Source organism: Danio rerio, chromosome 5 (genome assembly GCF_052040795.2).
Source record: "Danio rerio strain M-AB ecotype USA chromosome 5, GRCz13ab, whole genome shotgun sequence".
In the NCBI taxonomy this organism is placed as follows: Eukaryota; Metazoa; Chordata; class Actinopteri; order Cypriniformes; family Danionidae; genus Danio; species Danio rerio.
Genome location: NC_141025.1, coordinates 46,748,779 through 46,772,934, shown reverse-complemented (window position 1 = coordinate 46,772,934; position 24,156 = coordinate 46,748,779). Strand labels below are relative to the sequence as shown.

The 24,156-nt window shown below is 36.6% G+C and overlaps 1 long non-coding RNA gene across 1 annotated transcript in view; it reads left to right on the top strand.

Moving 5' to 3' along the window:
- The first annotated feature begins 894 nt into the window (after positions 1–894).
- Positions 895–24,156, top strand: part of LOC141385595 (uncharacterized) — a 65,375-nt gene continuing 42,113 nt past the window's right edge. Inside the window, exons 1-2 of the long non-coding RNA XR_015491703.1 lie at positions 895–974; positions 1,290–1,329. This is a non-coding gene — a long non-coding RNA (uncharacterized LOC141385595). The remainder of the gene's footprint in view (positions 975–1,289; positions 1,330–24,156) is intronic.

Sequence of the window (24,156 nt, the reverse complement as noted above, 5' to 3'; positions counted from 1 at the left end):
AAAGAGAACCTATCGCACCAGTTGCGTTATCTCTACACACGGTTGCTTCACACAAGTAAACAGGAGCATGCACGCTTTTTAACGAGAAATCATCCTCTCATTTGGTATTCACCTGCTTTCTTTTGCTTGCGCGAATACAGTTATTGCTGCTACTCGATTCTAAGATCACATTTGCATGCATATTGGGCCATCCTTATTATCGAACCCTGCTTTTTAGCTGCTTTTAAACTGCAGTTTAAAAAATATTTCCAACCACCCAAAGTGGCAAGTAGGAGCGGCTGTCTTACTCGCCAGAGCTGAAATCTACCCGCTTGTAGATGCCCTGGAACTAAACTTTGCAGGACACTGGCCCCCCAGGACTGAGTTTGGGCACCCCTGCAGTACAGTAATCCCTTGCTAAAGCGCGGTTTACCTTTCATGATCGCAGTTTTGTTGATTTTTTTTGTGTGATTTAACATGCTTTTTTCTTCTGCGTCCTGATTAGCGTATTGTGTTCTGCGTCCTGACTGGCTGTAGACCATTGTCAATCAATCTTCCCTTGAGGGGTTCTACAGCTTCAAAATATTTGCAGATGTCACCTATTGCGGGTGTAATGGAAATTCATTTTTAGATGAGCTTTATATGTTAGAAACTTGTCTAAGACTCATTATTACATGTGTGTGTATCTGTGTTCTCCATATGTTCATCATAAAACCTATGTGTACATTTTTTATAGATAACTATATTTCTTTAGGTGAAAGCTTTTTCATTATCCTAAGAAGGATGTGTGGTTGTTATGAGCATATCGCACGAACAGCAGAAGACGCCTGACGTAATTGTAGATAAGGCCTTATTGGGAGTTGACCTCGTAAGCAGTACAAACCAGATAAAAAGGGGAACACACTTTGCTTTAGTATCTCACTCTGCAGAAACTGTTGTTGCTGTATGACTGTGATCTTCTTTATAAAGAATAAAACTTGTAAAAGACATCCCGGGTAAGACTTTGTTTCTTGACCACTGAGAGAGCCTCCTTAGAGAAAATAGCCACTACAGCGGGCTATTTTTAGAAAGGGACTCCCGCGAATAACGTGGTACTGCTGTAATCTATTCTAGAGGTCATGAAAGCATGACTTTTCTGCATCTGAGATACTGTAGATACTGTAGCACGTTTCCTAGTTTAGCTATATGAAAAGGGCTGTTAATGTGACTTGAGAGATATGTTTTTCAAAAGTTAAGTTGCTCTGTAATAAAACACCCAGATATTTGACGATAGAACTAACACTTTATAACATCATATCCTCTAATTGCAGGTCGAGTTGTGAGATCTGCTATGCACAAGATTTTGGCCCAGTAAGTAATGCTTCTGTATTGTCTGCATTTAATAGAAGACAATTGTTTGGTCATTCAGTCTTTAACATATTTAACACACTGAGTTAGTTTAGACTGTTCAGATATGTCATTATTTTTGTTGAAATACTGTATATAGTTTGTCTGTATAGCAGTGAGATTTCAGTGGCATCATTTATATTGTGAATAGCAAAGGGCCTAAAACCAATCCTTGAGGCACTCCAAACTGCTGCTCATTAATATCTAAAAATAAATAATACAATTTGAAAAGTTATTAATATATGTATTTATAGTATGATTGCTGTGTTTTGACTATGATACTGGAGCTTGAGTTTTGTAGGTGCATACATCCTACAGGTAGAAAAGGTTAGGGGTAAAACAATACAGGAAATGTGAAAATTAGGGCCTTGTCCCAACAATGGCTCACCTCAGAGAAGACAAATGCAGCTGAGAGATATTGAAGGATATATAGATCAGCTGGAATGTCTGGTTGTGATTATGTCCTTCCCAAGATGATGCAATTCTTAGCTCCTGCTGAGACCTTCAGGTATCAAAGACAAACTTGTCCACAAAAAATGGAGGCTGGAGTTGTAGGATGAGACCGATAAGAGCAGATTAAGCACATTCTGACTGTCATGTTGCCATAGACGTTGTGCTGAAGTTTCCTCAGAAGAGCGAGGAGTTGTAAATAACCATTCTTGGGAAGCGGCTGAGACAGGAAGAGCGACTGAGTTTTGATACTTATTACAGATGCAGAAAATCACATTTAGATAAAGCACGACTGCCTTTAACGGCCTGCCTGATCGCAAGGGGAAAGAGTCCTTGTGCTGTCGATCTGATGTATTTATTAACCGTGTTTGTACACAGCTGAGGTAATGGAGTTCAGCGGCTGTGGAGAAGAGGGATCAGATCATGAATGAATAACTCTTTCGGCTGTGTTACAACACAACTTCTGGATGGGATTTGTAACGGTCAGGCTTGGAAGTGGAGGGTTATGTGTGTTTGGTGCTCAGGGCCAGTAGGTTGAGCTCTCTCACATTGAGCTAACAGATGTGATTTCAGCTGAAAATTGATGGAGATCCTGAGTATGGTGACAGTTTTAGAGTCTCTGAAGCTGGGCCTTCATTGATTTGGTTGGTGGGTTACAAGTAGGGCTAGACGGAATCTGCGGATGTTTTTTGCTATTTTTGCATAAATAATCCCCATATAATATATCTACTAAAAGACAGAAAATATGACTTTACAAACTGTATTGTACATAAATTCGATGACATATTTTCATATGTCAATAATATTACTGTAATTAATTTAAAAACTGAATAAATATAGATTTACACACATTTACAAAACGAAATAAACAGAATTAATGATGGGCTAAAAGTCTGCGGAACTCTGCATGCACAGATTCCGTGTGGGCCTAGTTACAAGCCCTCACCTAATTGCTTTTTACCATTTGACTCATTTATATAGTACATAAATGAAGAGCTAAATGGAACAGATAGACATTGAAAATAAAAAATAGAAAGTGAACTAAGGTTAAGGTGAACTAGACATCATATCTGAATATTTATAAATTGTATAACTCTGTTTGTGGGGTGACACGGTGGTGCAGTAAGTAGTGCTGTAGCCTCACAGCAAGAAGGTCGCTGGGTCACTGGTTCGAACTTCGGCTCATTTGGCGTTTCTGTGTGGAGTTTGCATGTTCTCCCTGCATTTGTGTGGGTTTCCTCCGGGTGCTCCGGTTTCTCCCACAGTCCAAAGACATGTGGTACAGGTGAATTGGGTAGGCTAAATTGTCCGTAGTGTGTGTGTGTGAATGTGTATGGATGTTTCCCAGCGATGGGTTGCGGCTGGAAGGGCATCCGCTGCGTAAAAACTTGCTGGATAAGTTGGCGGTTCATTCCGCTGTGGGGGAACTAAGAAAGGGACTAGAAAGGGACTAAGCCGACAAGAAAATGAATGAATGAATGAAATTGTCCGTAGTGTATGTGTGTATGGATGTTTCCTAGAGATGGCTTGCAGCTGGAAGGGCATCTGCTGCATTAAACATATCCTGGATAAGTTGGCGGTTCATTCCGCTGTGGCCCAGATTAATAAAGGGACTAAGCCAAAAAGAAAATGAATGAATTACTCTGTTTGTTGTTGTTTTTTCAAATAATTGCATCTTTGGTGAGCAAAAAAAAGACTTTAGTATGCGTAAACTATTTATTTTATTTTCAATTATTTTTACTTTAAAGCCAGCATAAGTAATCAAAAACAATTAAATAAGCCCAAAAGAATATTTTGTCATCTTTACTTTGTTCCAACCCCATATTTATATAATTCACAATTCATAATAACTGTTAGTGTATAAATTGTATGCATAATGAATGATTTATGTAGTGAGTTTTCACAGACATAGTTTGACAATTTTACTTTATTTATTTTCAAAGTATTTTTTGACATTTATTGGATTTTTTTTTTCTCTCCCTGTATCTTTTCTAAGTGCTGATAAACTCTTCCAATTGGAATTGTATATAGGATTAGGATATCTGTTAAAATTCAGCCAGGCAGTGTATCCAAAATATTCATCTCCTCTTTTATCTTTCCTTCACTATTACTGAGATTTCAGCTTTACAGAAAGTGATACAAGTAAATATAATAGCTTTGGCAAGTCGGTTTGAGACCTGATGAAAGCAAGGAGCTTCGAGATGAGTGGCTGTGAACAAGTCACTGCGTCTGTATTGCGTCACCAATAGCTCAATTGGGTCAAGTTTGTTACAAGCCAACGCAGTCAAGCGTGACACACCAGAACACTTTTCTTTCTTCTCTTTTCCTCCTTCAACATGTGCTGCCTTTCCAAAGCCACACGGGTCATTATATGCACTTTGCTTTTCCCATCAGTTCGTCAATTTAAAACCAAATCGATGCTTTGTCATCCTCTACGGTCCTATATATGATCTGAGTTTCCTCCAAAATAATAGCCCATATTTTGCACGGAGATATAAAAATAGTTGAATTGGACCATTAAAAACTTTAGCTTGGTCTGTAAGAGGAGCCATTGAAAGAACAAATGAATACTTAGCCGGAATTGTAAAACATGTCAGTTGTGGAGCCTAAAAGGAGCCTATCAGCATGGCAATAAGTAGGAAGGGTTAAAATATTTTATTACTTCCTTTCAACAATTGATTCCAATTTCTGAGAGGGCTTTCGCAGAGGTGTCATATACAATTCCCCTTTCTCTCTCCTTACTAAACCTTTCAGGCAGAAGCTTTTAAAACTTCAAATACAGCTATATCCTCTTACATGTGTAATGGTGGAGCCCTATATAGACTCAGAGTCTGAGACAGCAATACGTTGGGTGGAAACAAGGATTTTGCAATGTGGAAGGAACAGTAAAAACTGCACTGGTGCTCTGGATTTTTCATCACTTCTGCAGATGGGACCATCTCTCCAGATTGGCAGGGTGTTCACTGCAGACAGGACAGATCGTGTTATGAATATATACAGAGTTTAGCATAAATGAGGACTCCCCACTTTGAAAATGAATATTAACAATTTCTCTATTTCTCAGTGAATACAGGCAATGCATTTTTGTGCATTTAAACAAAACAGATTTATTAAACAGATATATCTATTAAAATATTATTTTAGTCACCAAACATATGTAGAAATTTGAAAGATAATGCAATTAAAATCAAGCAAAATTTTGCAAAAATAAATTACAACCTACAGCATTTCATATAACTTTGTCCTTTTTTTTTCTTCTATTGATTTTGCCTCTTTTTTTTAATTTGTATTTAATATTTTTTCTATAACAAATACCTTTGGGTGTACTAGTTTTAGGATCGTTATTGCAGGTTTTGTTATATGAGCTCCAGTTTTGGCTTCAGTACTGACTAAGTTGTTCATTATTTTTATGCAGATCTAATTTGATAATATTTCTATTTCAAGATAATTTATTAAAACAAGATATGAAACTCGTGCTTCAAGGGAAACTGGTGCACATATTCATTCATTCATTTTCTTTTCGGCTTAGTCCCTTTATCAAGTAGAGGTCGAAACAGCGGAATCAATCTCCAACTTATCCACTATATGTTTTACGCAGCGGGTGCCCTTCCAGCTGCAACCTCTCTCTGGGAAACACCCATACACTCTCATTCACACACATACACTACGGACAATTTAGTTTACCCAATTCACCTATAGCGCATGTCTTTGGACTTGTGGGGTAAACCGGAGCACCCGGAGGAAACCCACACGAACACGGAGAACATGCAAACTCCACACAGAAACGCCAACTGACCCAGCTGAGGCTTGAACCTGCAACCTTCTTGCTGTGAGGCGACAGCACTACCTACTGCCGTCCTTGGTGCACATATTAAATAATTTAATAAAAATATCCAAAATAAGCCCTTCACAGATGACTACTGTCAAATAGAAAGCAAAACCAGAGTATCCAGGTCAGGTTCTAGGTAGGGGGAAGGCGTAACTTCAGCTGTGACACATGGAAAAGAATGGACAAGGTGAGAGAAAAGGAAATGGAAGAATGACAAAGATAGAGACAAAAGAGAGAGAAAAAAAATAGGTCTGCTTCTCCAAACACACTGCCGCTTGAGATTGGCGGTTTTCAGGATTAAAATTCTCAAAATGACTTGTTCAATCTCCACATCATAGGCCTCATGTACACTGCGCTGTTTAAGTGACTCAAATTCCGATTGTTTTTCTCCCATATGGCAGTACTCAAATCAAATTCAGGCCTTGTTCATATGTGGAAATTTATCCGATATGAACCAGATCCGTGTTCTCCAGGCGCGTGCACACATAGGGCTCAACCTAGGGCTCAGCTTTTCCATTACTTTTAACAAATTGCTAATGTCACATTTTTTTCAAAATGTATTTTGTAATTCACTCTGTATTCCCCCAAAATATCTAGTCATATAGTTCATCATAAGCAAAACGGCTGATCTGGTTGTTAGAAACTATGCATATTTTCTGCACATTTTTGTTCTGCACTATTTCGTAATTTTGCCAATTGGATCTTGACTTTCACTACTGAAGAGAGACCAATAATAAAACAGTTCTCTGAAATAGCTCAAAGGCGTCTCTTCTGAACTTTCAATTGAAAACGGATACAGAGGACAACACAATAGTTACAAAGTCTGGATGAGCATCCAGGAAACAAACATGATGTGTGGTGTAAGGATGCCAGAAGATGTCAGGGACATAGAGGCATAACAAATGAAACAATAAGGACCTCTAAAGTTGTCAATCACAGCCTTGCATAGTCAGAGATTGTAGATGAGAATTCACGGTCTAATATGAGGAGGCGCTGCTAAGTGGGGATAAGTCAGAACAATTGTAAGGGCCCACAAATTTTAGCAGCTTCCAGAGATTAGCTTTATTAGAATTAAAAGTACTAGCGGGGGGCAAACCTCAAATATCTTCTGTAGGGCCCAAAATTGCTAGTGGCGCCCATATGGGGAGGTGCACAGACTGTATTAAAATTCCTCATAGAGTAAGCAAAAGGAAAGATCTGGTTGTTTCTTTTGTTTATCTGTATAATTTAGCATTTACACTTTTGTTTTGTTTTTTTGTTGGTTTGTTTTTAGTTTTGCTTTTTGTTTTGTTTTTGTTCTGTTTTGTACACTCATGTAATTATGAACATTTGTTAGGGACCTCCTACATTGTCAGTTGCTAAGGTCACTCAAAATATATTAGACTACAGTAATCTAATTGCTTAAAATGTCTAGTTATTAATTTATCATATAAGTTACTGAATTCAAAATAGTTTATCCAGTTTTTTTTTTTCAGTCACTAGTTTGCAAAAATGTAGCTGTGAATCATATCTGGTATCTTTCAATCAATACCACATACAATAATGTGTTAATTAGAAATGTGGCATACACTGTACATAATGTAAGAAATGTAGCCTTCTACAGTTCGTCACCTTAGAATTATAAAGTTCTATCTGACAATTTTTGTCAAAACTGAGTTATTGACATATTCTTATTAAATTACAACTCATTTACATCATGGGATGTTATTTATGAGTTGTTTACATTTAAGACTTTTTATTTAAAAAAAAAAACAAATGTTACACACAAACTGTTTGATTTGGAATGCAAAAACTTTAAAGCTCGATATCTCAAAATCATTTGAAACGCCGATAGAACTTTATAATTCCAAGGTGAAGAACTTAGTACAGTAAGCTGTCATGCAATAGTTCACAACAGATTTCAGTTATAATAATAACATTATGACTAAACGATTTGACTGTCTTGTTTGTGAACTCATTTTAATGGCACTCATATGCTTATTGACAAATGCTTTTGAGAGGTGAACTAAAGGTTTACAGTAAGTTACAGGCTTTTTCAGGTAATCCATTTAGTGGTGCTGTTTGTACGAATTGTTTTGAGAAATGCACATACTCTTTGCAATTATTAAAGATGATCCGATAAATGCACCAAAGTGGCTGAAAAAACTGTAATATTTAAAATAAGTCAATAAATTACGTCGTTTTTTCAGTTTTGTTTCAAATTGGCGGTTCATTCTGCTGTGACAACTCTTGATAAATGAGGGACTAAACCAAAGGATAGTGAGTGAGTTTTATTTCATATAGTCATTGATGTTCTGTCCTGTTCTCTGTTAAGTGCATTTTCTGTGATTTTATAGAAAATGTTTCCTTACAAAGTTCATTATTAAAAGGAGTTACAAACATATACTAACTACCTTTTTTTTCACACAACTAGTGACAAAGTAAAACTGGCGCTTGGCCATTGCTGTCTTTTATTCATCAAACAGAGTGATCCAGCCCATTTCCTTCAAGAATCAACAGCACTTAAAGCTGTGAATTAGTTTGCTGGATGTTTCTATTATAAGCAGGCATGATATGACGGATTGTTTTACTGCCACTGGCAAAGAGAGCTCATTTGAATCCAATTAGTTTGTGTGGATTTAAAGCTTGAACACACCCTTTATTTTCCTAATCACTGCCATGACTCAAGTGACGGCAAATTGCAACAGAGCAAACAGAAGGGATGCATTGTATATGGGTTGATACTTACAATCCTCCTGAAATTAGGCTATTGTAAAGTACAGTAATTATAATGACAAACACGCTGCGTATGTGCCGTTTAAGCTTATAACCTGTGGGTGTGGGACTCATAATAATGGTTTTGAACATTGCCTCATAGGGTCATATTTGGTGCAGCAGATATAAATCTTTCACTCTGTTACTGTAATGTGTGCAGGAAGTCTTGCATTTGGCTGCCGCTCACAGCTGAGCTGCACATGTTGGACCCCCTGCCTTTCAAAGGGCCCCTAATAGATTTTGGAGGAGAAATTCTTTACAGTGTGCAAAATACATAATTATCATTGACGAATAAACAAAGGACCGCCAGAGGTAATTATATACCTAAAATAACCAGCACAATACTATTGTTTTTTTATGATTTAAAAAAGTAAGATGCCACTGTATTATGCCATTGCTATTACATTGTAATGTCTAAAGTAGACACGTGCCAATACTCAATAATACAATAAAGTAAATTGTGATAATGAACGTGTATGATATTTTTATCTTGGGCACTTCAAAATAGTGTGGATAATTATTTATTGTTTAACTTTTGGGGTGTCTTTTAAGAATATTCCGATTGCAGTATTGAATATGGTTTATCACCTTAATCTGGTGTACGACATGCCCGAGATATGGATAAAAAATGCCATGACTGTTTAGTGGCCTATTATCAACATAGGCACATTCTGAAAATACATACATTTTTAGAGATTGCGAATTATGTAGCTAGACATACGTATGGTTACATTTCGTCTTTAAAACGAATGCTACAGAATGGTATGACGGCTTTTCTTTTTGAGCTTACCAGCTGACCGCTTACCTCCATATCGATGGCTTTCCCGCTGTTACCAGTTGTCCAGTTAGCTCCCTATGTACGTTGGTGGACTTGAGACGCAGAGCGGAGTTGATCACAGCGACGGGGTGACTGGTGAAGAACAGTTTTAGAAAGTGGGTAAAACAAAAACAGAAGCCAAAAAATAAAATAAACATGGTAAAAATCAGGCAAGGTCTTTTCTTTTTCTGGATTGCTTTTTAACACTCGGTTGGGTTTAGGGAAGTGGGTGGGTGTGTCAATTGGTGCTTTCGAAAACACTATTGGTTGGTTTTAGGAAAGGAGCAAGGTGGGTCAGTCAGTAGTGGCCTCTGGTGGATGTACGCCAGAACAGCAGGTGTGAATGGCACTCATGAGAAAAATCTGAGATCTCAAAAAGGGTATACAGCAGCCTCTAGTGGATTCATGAAAACAAAAACTGCAACAAAAAAAAAAAAAAAAAAAAAAAACACCTCCTAAGATGTATTTGCCGCTCTCCAGAAATGTATATATCGGTATTTTCAGAATGAGCCTGGGTTGCCTAATATCAGAGGTGGGTAGAGTATTCAAAATCTGTACTCAAAAAAAGAGTACAAGTACTTGCCGAAATTTTTACTCAAGTAAAAGTAAGTTGAACAATCTTAAAATTCACTCGAGCAAGAGTAAAAAAGTACCTTTTGAAAAAATTACTCAAGTAATTAGTTACTTAGTAACTTTTAATTTTATTTATATGTGTATGTATATACAGGCAGTGGTGCAGTAGGTAGTACTGTCGCCTCACAGCAAGAAGGTCACTGGTTTGAACCTCGACTGGGTCAGTTGGCATTTCTGTGTGGAGATTAATATTAATTAAGGGAGCTCTCCACTTTTTTGAGAAATGGCAAATTTTTCAGCTAATTTTACAAGTGACCTAGAGTTAAAAGGTAGAGTTTTACCATTTTTAACTCCATTAAGCTAATCTCTGTCTGACAAGAGCATTTTTAGCTTAGCATAAAGCATTTTATTGGATTAAACCATTAGAGTCTCAATCAAAAAATTCTAAAAATTAAAAAAAAAAAATTCCTAGTTTAAGCTTGACGCTTTTGTAGTTATTACCTAGCTGGGGACTATTTACAGGCACTGTGTAATACCACACTGTAAAAAATTGCTGTTAAAAAACGGTCAGATTCTACGGTAAAATAATGTTTTTTCACTAAAACAGTAATATTCTGTTAAAAACAGTGCTTTCTGGGTAACATTTCTGTTTTCGAGAAAGTAACCAACTGCAGAAAACTGTGAGCTAACAGAGTTCAGATTCGATGTTTTGAAGTCTGTGTTTGAAATCACACTTTGTGTCCTTGTTCACTATTTCATATACTAGTTAACTAATATAGTTCACCTGACAGTTTTAATGAACACTAATGAGTGAATTCAGACACTGATGAACACCTGCTGTTAATAATTACAATTACTGAAGAAAAGAAACAAGAAACACAAACAGTGACGTCAGTTACAACATGAAATAAAATCAAATAAAATAAAACAGCTTCAGTCTCAGCAGAGGATCATTAAACAACTCCACAAACAACAGCAGACACACACTTATTACTGACTGATTTGACTTCCATACAATTCCCATTGAGATCCAACAGAAATTAAGGTGTTTTTTGTGTCACCGTAATGGAGTGAGGGGCTGATTTAGTTGGGCTCTTCACCCTTAACCTCATTTAAGAAGACTTTCCAATTGCTGTAATACAGAGTTTACAAAACGTTTGAACTATAGCAATAAAGTTGGAAAGTCAATAAATAGAGAAATCTATTTGGCTCAAATTAGATCTGATAAATGTTGTGGTATATATCTGGATGAAGGGCCTCATGCAATAGATTTTATGCTTAGTTGCAGGTATTAATTTAATTAATGAGAAGTGGAAACAGAAAAGATACCTCCGTAATTACTTAACAGATAAGAAATAACATACAAAAAACTTCAGTTATGACAAGTACACACTCAGACCTCATGAATCTGACCTTGTATCTCAACAATGGTAAAATCTCAAATGTTTCATGCTGCAATGCATGCTGGGAGTGGCACAATACAAATATCCCAGCATGCATTGCGGTATAAATAATGTTGTATAATGGTCTAACAGTTTTCTTTATTTGTGTTTGATTCTGCTGTTGTTTATGTTTAGACTTTCAGTTGCCTGTTTGTGAGTTAAACTGTTAATTTTGTTAGTTGTCACCATTATTGAGGTTCATATGCTGATTATTGATGTCTCTTTGATAGCAACTTACACCATAGAGCAGTGTTATTGTCCAAGATATTCTTAAAAATTTCCAGAAATCATTGCCATATATATATACATAAAATGTAAAACAATAGATTTAAAATTGAATAGGAGCAGTAAATTTTATTACACTAAATGAGACAGACTCTGCCATTTAATAGCAACATGAACATCACCAGATCTTATTTAGGTTTTTGGCTGGCTTGCCACAACAAAGGAGCTTTTTAAACAAAGTTCTTAACAATTGCAGCAGCCAAGATATATAAATGTTAAAAATGACAGGGCTAAGAGCCCAACTAAAGCAAACTCTGTTCTCCATGATGGTGACGTAAAACTTTAACTTTTTCTCAGGAAGAACTTTAGTAGATGTTATACAAAAATACATGTATTAAGAAATAAGTGTAGCTGGTGATGATGTTTGTAGAGTTGTTTAATCATCCGCTGATCATTTAAATGATTTAATCATTTGTTGTTCTTTAGGTTATTTCATTATAAAGCTGTGACTAAAGTTTTGTATGTTCTGTTCTTGTTTTTTCCCTTCAGTATTTCTTCATTTGTTCATTGTTAATCCTCAATTATCATTTAATTAGTCAGTTAATTAATGAATTTTCTTCAGCTTTGCTACATGTTTCTTGAACACTCAGTAGTGTGGACACTTCAATTAAAACTGAAGTATATGCTCTGGGGTTTAAAGGGTTAAAGGTGTGAGAGGTAAAAACACAGTGTAAAAATGTATTTTAACAGTAATATACTGTTAATTTACACAACGGAAGTAGACTGTAAAAAAACAGTATATTGCTGGCAACCACAGCTGCCAGTAGATTACTGTTAAATCAAGGAAAAAACAGTATTTTACTGTAAAACCTGAAGCTAATTTCCTCTGTGTGTCACCATTGTGGAGGAGAGTAGAGCCAGTGTATGAGTTAAAGATGAACAATGAACTGTTGATGTTATTCTGCATGTTTCTCTATTTAAAGACAGCGGCTGTTTAGTTGCTGATGCAGTCAGAATCTCTCTGGTGATTCCAGATTTACATGTATGTGTGCTGTTGTGAAAAATAAGACATTAGAGTTAAACCAAACTTTTCTAATTAACTAAAATAAGTTATCATTATAAGTATGCTTCTAAGCATATATAGCACATTACTTCATAAACTCATTCAGCAGTTGACCAAGTTGAGGCAGTTGCTTTCAGTGAGCAAAATGAGTTCACTTGAGTATTGTGTAAATTAATGTAGTCCATGTATTTTTACAGCAACATACTGTAAAATAACAGTACATTGCTGGCAACTGCAGCTGCCAGTATTTTACTGTTTTTTAACGGGACAATTTTTAACAGTGCATATAGCGTATTAAAAGGCCAACTTTTTAGTTTACCAATGGCCTTATCACACAAATTTGTAAAATGAGCCTGTTTAAAAAAAAAGTTTAATATTTTTAAAGGCATGTAATAAATTTGTTGAATCTGACCTGCTGGTGCTTATAGGTAAAATGCCTAATTTTTAATCTGGTTTTATCTAAATGAGTTTTAACAACAGGGGGTTGTTACACAACACATATATACAAATAATACAAATTCTACTTTAAACATTTATTACCAGGAGAAAATTTGTAATTCTGCAAAGATCAGTCCTAACATATAGTTTCGCAATTGCTCAGTACGAAGCACTGTTACACACAGTTCATTTTTTATAGGGCTGATATAATTTTTCCCGTAGACTTTAGCAGAAGGTCTTTGATCGAGTAATAGCTGTGCTGCAAGAGCTTTTTTGCAGGTGAGAGTATTTTAAGACTCGTTGATTTGCTGTAATGAGGTCCTAGACATAAATCATTCACTACCACACATTCACACTAAGCTTAAAGTGACAGCACCAAGCAACATAGATGTCCCTGTGTGATTGATCATATTTTGTATCAGGCTCTGGTAACCCTTTGTGTCCAGGATATAGTACTATTGTGTTTACACAGGGTAAGGAAATACGCACAGTTTATTAACCCTCTTAAAATGTTCTGGGTATGGTTATAGGAAAGATCATTTTTGAAACCACAAAAAGAATTTCAGCATAAGTTTGACTTGATAAAATGAACACTAGGGGCAGTATGAGGCCAACAGCATCTTTTTCCTTTTTCACACTGACAATTTACAGTAACATATTGATGAATAAACAATTGTTTATTAACACCAAATAAATACAGCAAAACAACTTGTGTATGGTTTGCATTTTAAAAAAAAATTGCCTCACCTATCTATGTCTATATGTACAGCTTTTCCAGTATGGTCAATTTGCTGGGTAGCTCACTTTTGATCAACTCTTCAATCTCTTTCACAGATCAGTGACTGTAGTGATTTTAAATTTGTTGCCAAGGATTTACTTGGGATTTAAATCAGATTTACATCAAGACTCTGGACTGCCATTTTGTTATTTCTATGTTATCAGCTTTTAATAAACTGCTTTATCCATTTAGTGGTGTAATGAGGCTTAATGTTCTGCATAAAAATGCTAACTAACTGGCAGTAAATGCAGGGCAGGAGCCTCATGTTGCCAGGGGAGCTGCTGATAGTCATTCACTCTTAAAGGGGACCTACTATGCCCCTTTTTACAAGATGTAAAATAAGTGTCTGATGTCCCCAGAGCATGTATGGGAAGTTTCAGCTCAAAATATCACATAAACAATGTTTTATAATTCTTTTAATCTCTAATTCTTGAATCTTAAATTCTCTTGGGCTTTGATTCAAATTGTGTAGTTTAGTGACTGTCACTTTAAATTCAAATGGGAGTGTGCTCCCGGCCCTCTTTTCAAAAGAGGACAGAGCTACAAATATCTATGCCTTAGTATAGTGGCAGATTCTAAAACAAGACGGCCATATTTACACTAAAACGTTTTTGTTTTAAAACGCATAAGTTTTGCTACGCTTAGGCCTTCTGTCCACACTATGCCGGAGTTTTCGAGCACCCAAAAACTGAGCATTTTGAAAATGCTGGAGAGGCTGTTTTCATATTAAAACCCTGCTGCTCCGTGTTAGTGTGCATGGGGTAAAACGGAGACTACTGAAAGCAGGGGCGTGCCTGCAGACATATGCCAGTCTGATTGGGGCTTTTCCACCAATATTAAGTAGCCTACACACACAGTTAAGTCCTGCATCCTCCCCTTGTAAGTTCAGACTTCGCAGGTTTGATATGGAAAACAAACTCCCAAGGACACGTCAGGTAAATCTTCAAAGGGAACAGTGTACTTTATAACCTAATTCACATCACCCTGGCTACGTTGTTTCACTATGTTAACAATAAAATGAAAACATGTTATAAGGAACTGCTATTTTTATTTTGACATTAGCAACTTGATGGACAGCAGAAATATTGAGGCGTCGTGTAGCTACATATTTATATGAGCATCATCTTAATTCATATTTATTACAAAACGGAGCCTATAACATCACTGCCTCCTTTTATTTTCATTGAAAATACGAAACATACCATCTCTTTTGCTGAATATCAGTTAATAATCAATAATAGCCATTACAAAAGTATAACATACAATAAGTTTATACCAATATGGGAAATATAGGCAAGCAATCACTCAATGTGCAGAATCAGACTACGCGGTTACATTAATTAATATATAAGCCTAATTTATCTTTGTGCTTAGCAAAAACATGTTTCCTGAGAACAAGTTATAGATTCAAAAGATCAAAGTCGAGGAATATGTCGTTAGATAAAGACAACATAATGAATTAAATATCACTTTTAACAAATATAGTGAGATTAAGCGATAGATCCTTGATGAACAGTCCGAAGTGCACAGCTCTGATCTCATCGCTGCAGTGCATGCCCAAGTGTATGTGCGTGGTCACGTGATGTACATTTTCAGCAGTGCAATGTAGATGCAGAGTTGTTCAGAAACGCCAGTGTGAATGTGGATCGTTTTCATTCTAAAACGCAGTTTTAAAACTAAAACGTATTAGTGTAAACGGGGCCTAACATTCTACAGCCCCAAATCAGAGAAAGTAAAATCATTCTTTCTGCAAACTAGTCTTAAGGTGAGCAACAGTAAGCCATCTTCATTGTCATTTGCACTTTAAAGAGAGACGGAGGGGAGAAGTCTTACTTTTCCACAATGCTCCATACATGCTCTGTTGGAGACAGGTCAGGACTGCAAGCTGGCAAGTCACTTACCTGTATCCTCTTCTCCACAGCCAGCTCCAAAGCCAGGACTTTGTATTGTGTACAGAATGTGGTTTTGTTGAAATATGCATGGACATCCCTGGAAAAGAAGGCAGCAAATTGCACTGATCTCTATGTACTTTTCAGCATTAGTAGTGCAATCACAGAAGTGCGAGTTACCTTTGCCAAAGGCACTGACACAACCCCATACCATGACAGACCCTTGTTATTGGACTTATTGCTGGAAACAGTCTGGATGATCATTTTCTTCTTTGGTCTGGAGTACACAGCATCCATTTTCCCAAAAAGTACCTGAAATACTGATTCATCTGACCACAGTACACGTTTCCACAGTGTGATGGTCCATCTCAGATGCCACCAAGCCCTAAGAAGTCAACAGCACTACTGAACACTGTTAACATAGGGCTTTCTTTTGGCACAGTACAGTTTTAACTGGCATTTGTTGATGTAACTATGTACTGTGGTACTTCTTGTTAGACAAAAGCTTGCCAAAGAAGTCCGGAGCCCATGTAGTGATATTGCTTATGGATGAATAATGATTCTAGATGCAGTGCCGCCTGAGGGATCGGAGATCATGGTGCTCAGCTTAGTCTTGTGTCCTTGTTCTTTACGCACTGAAATTCCTCCAAATTCCTTGAATCATTTATTTATGCTATGCACTGTTGAAGGTGAAATATCCAATGTCTTCCTTTCATTGAGGAACATCGTTTTTTTAACATTTCAATAATATTCTCACGTATTTGTTGGCAAACTGGCGATCCTTAGCACACACAATTTTCTTGTCCAATGATTCTTTCGGCTGATGAGGTTCTGTCACTGTAGGCAGAGTGAGCTTTAAACTCAAATGTAATCTATTAAATGTAGGGACACTGTATGCTGAAAAAGTTTCACTTGTGGTAAACTGTTGCATATAGACATTCTCTCCATAAAACTATTCTCTTACATATTTGTCTTTAGTGGACAGACAACCTTTTGGTGGTTAATTAGTGACACTATGAAGATGCTACTTTCTAGAGAGCAATTGCAATGATCAATGTTTCTTGTTATGACAGAAAGGCTGGAAAACCTGCTGTCAGAGAGTTTCAAATACTTTAGAATGAACTGTCACTGTTTGTCAAATAATAAGTGAAATTACCATCTGGTTTCAGATTAAAACCAATAACTGGAAAGTATCTTAAAAACTGCTGTAGGATAATGTCAAATAACCAAGAAATAATATCTAAATTTAAAAAGATTGTACGTTTTTTAATTTTTTTTTGTTCTTATTTGTGTATAAATGTTTTTTTGTCAAAACCTAAATACACAAATCAGCTTGATGTTATGAAGTGGATCCCCACGATGTGCTGTATTTCTGAGGTCATAACACTTTGGCAGTGAGAGGAGAACTATTATTTCAGTGTTACACATCAAAGAAAAGGTATGTAACTGTGTTTCAGCGGACAGGTTTCGGTAGATATATCTGATGACTTCAGTGTCCAAACTGACATGAGGGCCATCACCCCTCACTCTCTCAGGTTCCCACTCAAGCCTTTCATGTTGCCGTGTAAAAGACAACACATCCTGTGAAATTTACAGCAGTCAAGTGTGTGTTTTTACTATTGTGTGCTCCAGAAGAGAGTACTTACACGCTCAAGGAAAGTTGCTGGTTGGCTTAGCTATGTCTATTGGCAGTGAAATTTGAAAGTCTATTATTAAATCACAAAGGATCTTTGGCAGTGTTCAATTTATTAATAAAAACATGTAATGCATGTAATGTCAACTCTGGTTTCATCTTCATCATCCTGCTAATGTAGACTGAAGCAGCTAATATTAATTTACGAAGACAAAGGGCAGAGGGTTGCTAAAGAACTACTGAGAGATTTTAGCTGCTGTCTGGGGTTTCACTGCTTTTCTGCATCTTCCTTTCTTCATGTGTTTAATACTTTTTTTCCTGTGTCTTTTAATTTTATTACACATAAATTAATTTCTAAACTAAATAGGTTCTTCATTTGTATGTATGCATTTATTTGGTTGTTACCAACATCCAGTAAAAATTTCAAGTCAACAGCACAAAATATGTTTACTGAGAAAAATGGTGACATGTTGAATCCTTATTTCCCCCACTGTACATACAAAGAGTTCAGATGCAAAAATCTCTAAGTGCCATCTAAAATGAGCATTTTCTCAGCCTGCTTTGACAGACAGACAGATAGATAGACACACAGACAGACAGACAGATAGTCAGACTGACAGATATAGACAGACAGACAGACAGACAGACAGACAGACAGACAGACAGGTAGATAGATAGATAGATAGATAGATAGATAGATAGATAGATAGATAGATAGATAGATAGATAGATAGATAGATAGATAGATAGATAGATAGATAGATAGATAGATAGATAGATAGATAGATAGATAGATAGATAGATAGATAGATAGATAAATGGATGGACGGACGGACGGACGGACGGACGGACGGACAGATAGATAGATAGGTTGCTAGACAGAAAGATAGACAGACATACACTTACATTGATTGACAGACAGACAGGTAGATAGATAGATGGACAGACTGATTGACAGACAGACAGATAGAAAGATAGATAGACAGACAGATGGACAGACAGGCAAGTAGATAGATGGACAGACAGACAGGTAGATAGATAGATGGGCAGACAGACAGAGAGAGACAGACAGACAGATAGACAGACAGATAGATAGATAGACTGACAGAAAAAAAGATAGATAGACAGACATACACGTACATAGATGGACAGACAGGTAGATAGATAGATGGACAAACAGACAGATGGATGGACAGACAGATAGAAAGATAAATAGACAGACAGTTAGACAGACAGACAGACAGACAGACAGGTAAATAGATGGACAGACAGACGGACGGACGGACGGACGGACAGACAGACAGACAGACAGATAGATAGATGATGGATGGATGGATGGATGGATAGATAGATAGAGAGATAGATGATAGATAGATATCTGTGTGTGTCTGTGTGCGTGTGTGTGTGTGTGTGTGTGTGTGTGTGTGTGTGTGTGTGTGTGTGTGTGTGTGTGTGTGTGTGTGTGTGTGTGTGTGTGTGTGCGTGCGTGTGTGTGTGTGTGTGTGTGAGAGACAGCAGTGTGTGTGAGACAGCAGTGTGTCAGTGATCTTCAGCTCAGGTGTCTGCTGTGGCAGATGATGGAGTTTTGCAGCTCAGGCTGGCAGTGGATCCCGCTGGAGGAAATGCCACCTGGATGGAGAAGGAAACCTGAGACGTTCACAGCTCTTCCTCATTGTCAGAGCTGGTATGGATCAGTTTAGTAACAGCTCGTCTGTGTACTCTTTCCCCTGTAAGTCTTAAATCTGCGTGTGCGTATGTGTGAAGTGACGGCTCATCACACCTCAGCTCTCTGTCATGCACAGGCGTTCAGCAGGACAATTCGACACAGCACACAAATCAGCTTATTTACTGTTGCGGCATAGTCTTGAAAGGAACAGGTGGACCTAAAAGAATTTCATTTGATGGTCTTATAGCTGAGAGACAAAGGCAGGATGTCATATAACAGTATTTGCTCTGTGGGAATCTTAGGGTTGTAGTGTACTATAATAAAATCCACTGTGATTGTGTGCTGTATGACAAGCCTTTAAAAACCATTGATTGTATTGATTAAACCATGGGTCACTTGGCATTTCTGTGTGGAGTTTGCATGTTCTCCCCGTGTTGGCGCGGGTTTCTTCCGGGTGCTTTCCACAGAATTTCAAAGACATGCGGTACAGGTTAATTGCGTAAGCCGTAGAGTACCTTGTCCATAGTGTGTATGTCCTGGTCCTCCAGGTTGGGATTGAGTGTTGGGCAATCGACCTACCTCATAAAAACTAAATGTTACGAAACACCAACCTGGTGCGGTTAAATATCAACTTTAATATAAAATGGCCCTGGGAGTAAGTATACATAAAATTTTGGGTATTTTTTACAAGTACTAATACGCTTATTTAGAAAGAATACACTTGAATTTATAAAAAAAATAAATAAATAAAACTCATTAAAGCATGCTGGAAAACACGTATGTCTTTCTTGTATTGAACATAGTAAACTAGTTTCCACATTGATAATAAAAATGAATGATTTTTGAGAAGCAAATTATCATTTATTATCAATTATCATGATTTCCGAAGAGTCATGTTAAACTGAAAACTAGTGTAATGATGCAAAAAGTCCATACTGAACGACGTATAAAATTACGTTTTAGAATATGGTAAACTACAAAATATTTATATTAGCTTGCAGTACTATTTCAGGAGTTTTTACAAACATTTTCATATATTATATCCATTAAAATGAAGCACTTGCTCTGGACGCTAAAATCTTTTAATAATCCTACACATCTCAAACTAGTAGTAGTGTATATATCAGAGTGATGTTTACCAAAGCAAAGAAATTTCACATTATTATTATTTCTTCTAGATAAAGTCAGTTGTATTGATTTTTTTCTGCAAATTTTATGGTCAGTATCATTCATTCTTTTTGATTAGCCACTGTTATCCAATAGTTTGTCTAATCAACCTTGTATCTTGCAAAATAACTACAAAAATATTAGGTACTGTCATTGTGGTATCAAAATAAATTAGTTAATATAAATTAGTTACTAAATCTATTATGCTTAGAAATGTGTTACAAAAATCTTAAATAGCACTTGGGAAATAAAGAGAATTGAATTTCACTGGAGGGTTACTATAGGCGACGCAGTGGCACAGTAGGTAGTGCTGTTGCCTCATAGCAAGAAGGTCGCTGGTTTGAGCCTCAGCTAGGTCAGTTGGCTGGATCTGTGAGGTGTTTGCATGTCCTCACTGCGTTAGTGTGGGTTTTCTCCGGGTGCTCAGGTTTCCCCCACAAGTCCAAAGACATGCGGTACAGGTGAATTGGGTATACTAAAATTGTTCGTAGTGTATGTGTGGGAATGAGAGTGTATGGGTGTTTCCCAGTGATGGGTTGCTGCTGGAAGGGCATCCGCTGTGTAAAACATATGCTGGATAAGTTGGCGATTCATTCCGCTGTAGCGACCCCGGATTAATAAAGGGACTAAGCCAAAAAGAAAATGAATGAATGAATGAATGGTGAGTTACTAATTCTGACTTCAACTGTGTGTGTGTGTGTGTGTGTGTGTGTGTGTGTGTGTGTGTGTGTGTGTGTGTGTGTGTGTGTGTGTGTGTGTGTGTGTGTAAATCGTTCCTTTTTTACTTGTGATGATAATTTTTTTTTATATAAACATATATTGATGATTAATAATTATATATTAATATTAGAAATTGATTAAGGTTTTGCTGAAGTAAAGATCAAATGCATTATAACCTTTGGGCTATTATAGCCATGTGTAATTTACTAGTTTTCTTAAGAAATAAGGAACTGTAGAGAAAATTTTATCTAAAATATTGTAACATTGTCTTTAAAAAAAAAAACCTGTGAGCCCATCCTTGGGATCCTTTTGCTCACAGAGGCTGTCTGTGTGTAAAGTGATCATTCTCCAGATAATGGCAAACTTTGTCTGACTTTATTCAATTTCAGTCTTCACATTAAAATGTTTTCCTTGTGAACAGGAAGAAAATAATTAGCCCTTACACACTTTCATAATAGGAGACCAAGCCATAAATGATCATATATTTTTAGAATTGTTTTTGATAATAATAAAATAGAATGTTTTGATTTCTGAATGATTTCTGAAGATTCACACTAAAAACCAGAGTAATGATGCTGAAAATTCAGCATCTACTAAATGTACTCCTGCTGAGCATTAGATTCTCTTTCAAAATCATTAAATAACTAAATCAGTAAACATATACCATTGTTTAGTAAGACACGATGAATTCAGTCTATCGGAAAAACAACTCACTCTCTAGAACAGTCCAAATCTTCCCTTCTTTGCTTTCGAACATAATAGGAGCCCAAACCACATTAGCAATAATGAGTTATTCAAATGTAGTCAAATGATCTGTTGTAGTGGTCAACTCGTGCCGATTGTGGCCTGAAACTGAAAAAAAGTGGTCTAGTGGTCAGTGTTTGCCTGTTGTGTCAAGTCAAACAGCCTGCAGATGTTTGGCTTCTTATAGGATCCCCTGCTGGCTGATATTTGGACATCATGTCCCTAATGTTCAGTGCGGATCAAAGCTATGAACCAGTTTTGTATTGCGCAACGCGGTGCAGGAAACAATCTGTGTTTATTTGGCAACACGGAGATTAGCACACATATTGTTGGCTAAACAGAGTCTAAGTGTCAGAGTAGCAACGACTCAGTCTTTACCCTCCAGCAAGGTTAAGTTTTTGCAAACAAGTTTCTTTGTCTGGCTTTTTTGCTAGAGGAACTGCTTTAATGACTTTCAAAATGCTATCGTGTGTTGCTTTGTAAGCGGTGTTACACAAAAGGAGTCTTTCATTGACCTTCTTGTAAAAAATCAAAAATGTGTTTCTGTCAGTCTTACTCTGACAATCCTGCCACCATGGCAAGGACTAATACCATCTTTGCCAGGTTAGCATGCTACCCTCACTGTGACGCGGCTGTGGAAATGAGACCAGCATTGGATATCAAGTTTAACAGGCTACTTTTGTTCGAAGTGAAAGTGAGTGACGTTTGCCAAGAGCTCAGAGAACTAGTGGTTTTCTGAAATACAACAAAACAAAAATGTCAAATGTGATTGTGGCATATAAACGTGTGATTTCTTAGCTAATTTCCATTTCTTAAAGTAATCTAATTCTGACATGTTTTTATAAATAATTACGTTTCATATGGCGACATGGTGGCTTAGTGATTAGCACTGTTGCCTCACAGGAAGAAGGTTGCTGGTTCAAGTCTCAGCTGGGTCAGTTGGCATTTCTGTGTGGAGTTTGCATGTTCTACCTGTGTTGGTGTAGGTTTTTATATATGTTTGTCACACTGAAGAATCAAATAACATTTATTAATACACTGTAATAAGCTGCTGTAGAATTTACAGTAATTCTGCCAATTTTGATTTGTGGACAAGTATGTAAAAGTGCACTGCAAATTAAAAATTACAGGTGTGCTTTAGTTTTACAGCACAGTTGTAATTGTTGATTTACAGTGCACTTGTTAATTTTACAGTATTATTAGCAACCAAAATAGCCAGTAAACTGTTCATTTTACAGCAATTTATGTATTTGTTTTAGTATTGTTATTATATGTTTGCTCATTTATTTTTGTTTTGTTAGCTTTTTATGTATTTATTTTTCCAGACAGATCAACTTGACAAAATATGATTATATATGATTTTTTTATTGTAATTGTATCTCTACAATTGTATCTTAAATTACATCCTTGCTTTCAAAAGATCTTCAGGATAAAGTTGTTGAAAGGTGCAGATTAGTAGAAGGCTGCATTAACATTTTAAAGGCTGGACAAGTTATTTGGAATGTGATTGGACTTCAGGCTGTATGACAAATAAGGTCATTATTAGTTAAAATAACTGATCTCTAATAACTGATTCATTTTATCTTTGCCATGAAGACAGTATATAATATTTGACATTTTTCTAAATACTAGTATTCAGCTAAAAGTGCTATTTAAAAGCTTATCTAGGTCAATTAGGCAAGTTAGGGTAATTAGGCAAGTCTTTGTATAACAATGGTTTGTTCTTTAGACAAATAAAAAATATATAGCTTAAAGGGGCTAATAATATTGACCATAAAATGGTTTTAAAACATTTTAAAGCTTTTTATTCTAGCAGAAATAAAATAAATAAGACTTTATTCATTCATTCATTTTCTTGTTGGCTTAGTCCCATAATTAATCCGGGGTCGCCAAAGCGGAATGAACCGCCAACTTATCCAGCAAGTTTTTATGCAGCGGATGCCCTTCCAGCCGCAACCCATCTCTAGGAAACATCCACACACACATTCACACATACACTCATACACTACAGACAATTTAGCCTACCCAATTCACCTGTACCGCATGTCTTTGGACTGTGGGGGAAACCGGAGCACCCGATGGAAACCCATGAAAATGCAGGGAGAACATGCAAACTCCACAAAGAAACGCCAACTGAGCCGATGCTCGACCCAGCGACGTTCTTGCTGTGAGGCGACAGCACTACCTACTGCATCACTGCTTCACCGAAATAAGACTTTATTCAGAACATATTATAATATTGTGTGTGTGTGTGTGTGTGTGTGTGTGTGTGTGTAAATATTGATTTTTCATTTTACAAATATAAAACATTAAAATCGTAATAAAAAAATAAAAGGCTGTTTTTATATAAAATCAAACTTTTTAACAAAAAAAAAACATTAATTTATAACAAAAATGCAGCCTTAGGGAAAAATATGTTCCCAAATTGTATAATCTGTCATGAAACCATTTTCATGTTTCACCATAACAACAACACCCTGAGCAAAAGGCCAAGTGCAGTGTTTATTCCTTTCTCAGTGGCTCTTAAGGGGCCAATCTTGAGAGTAATCTCTTCCCCTTGGCCTGCTCTTTCTGTGGTATTTGCGTGAGGGCAGTGAAACCCT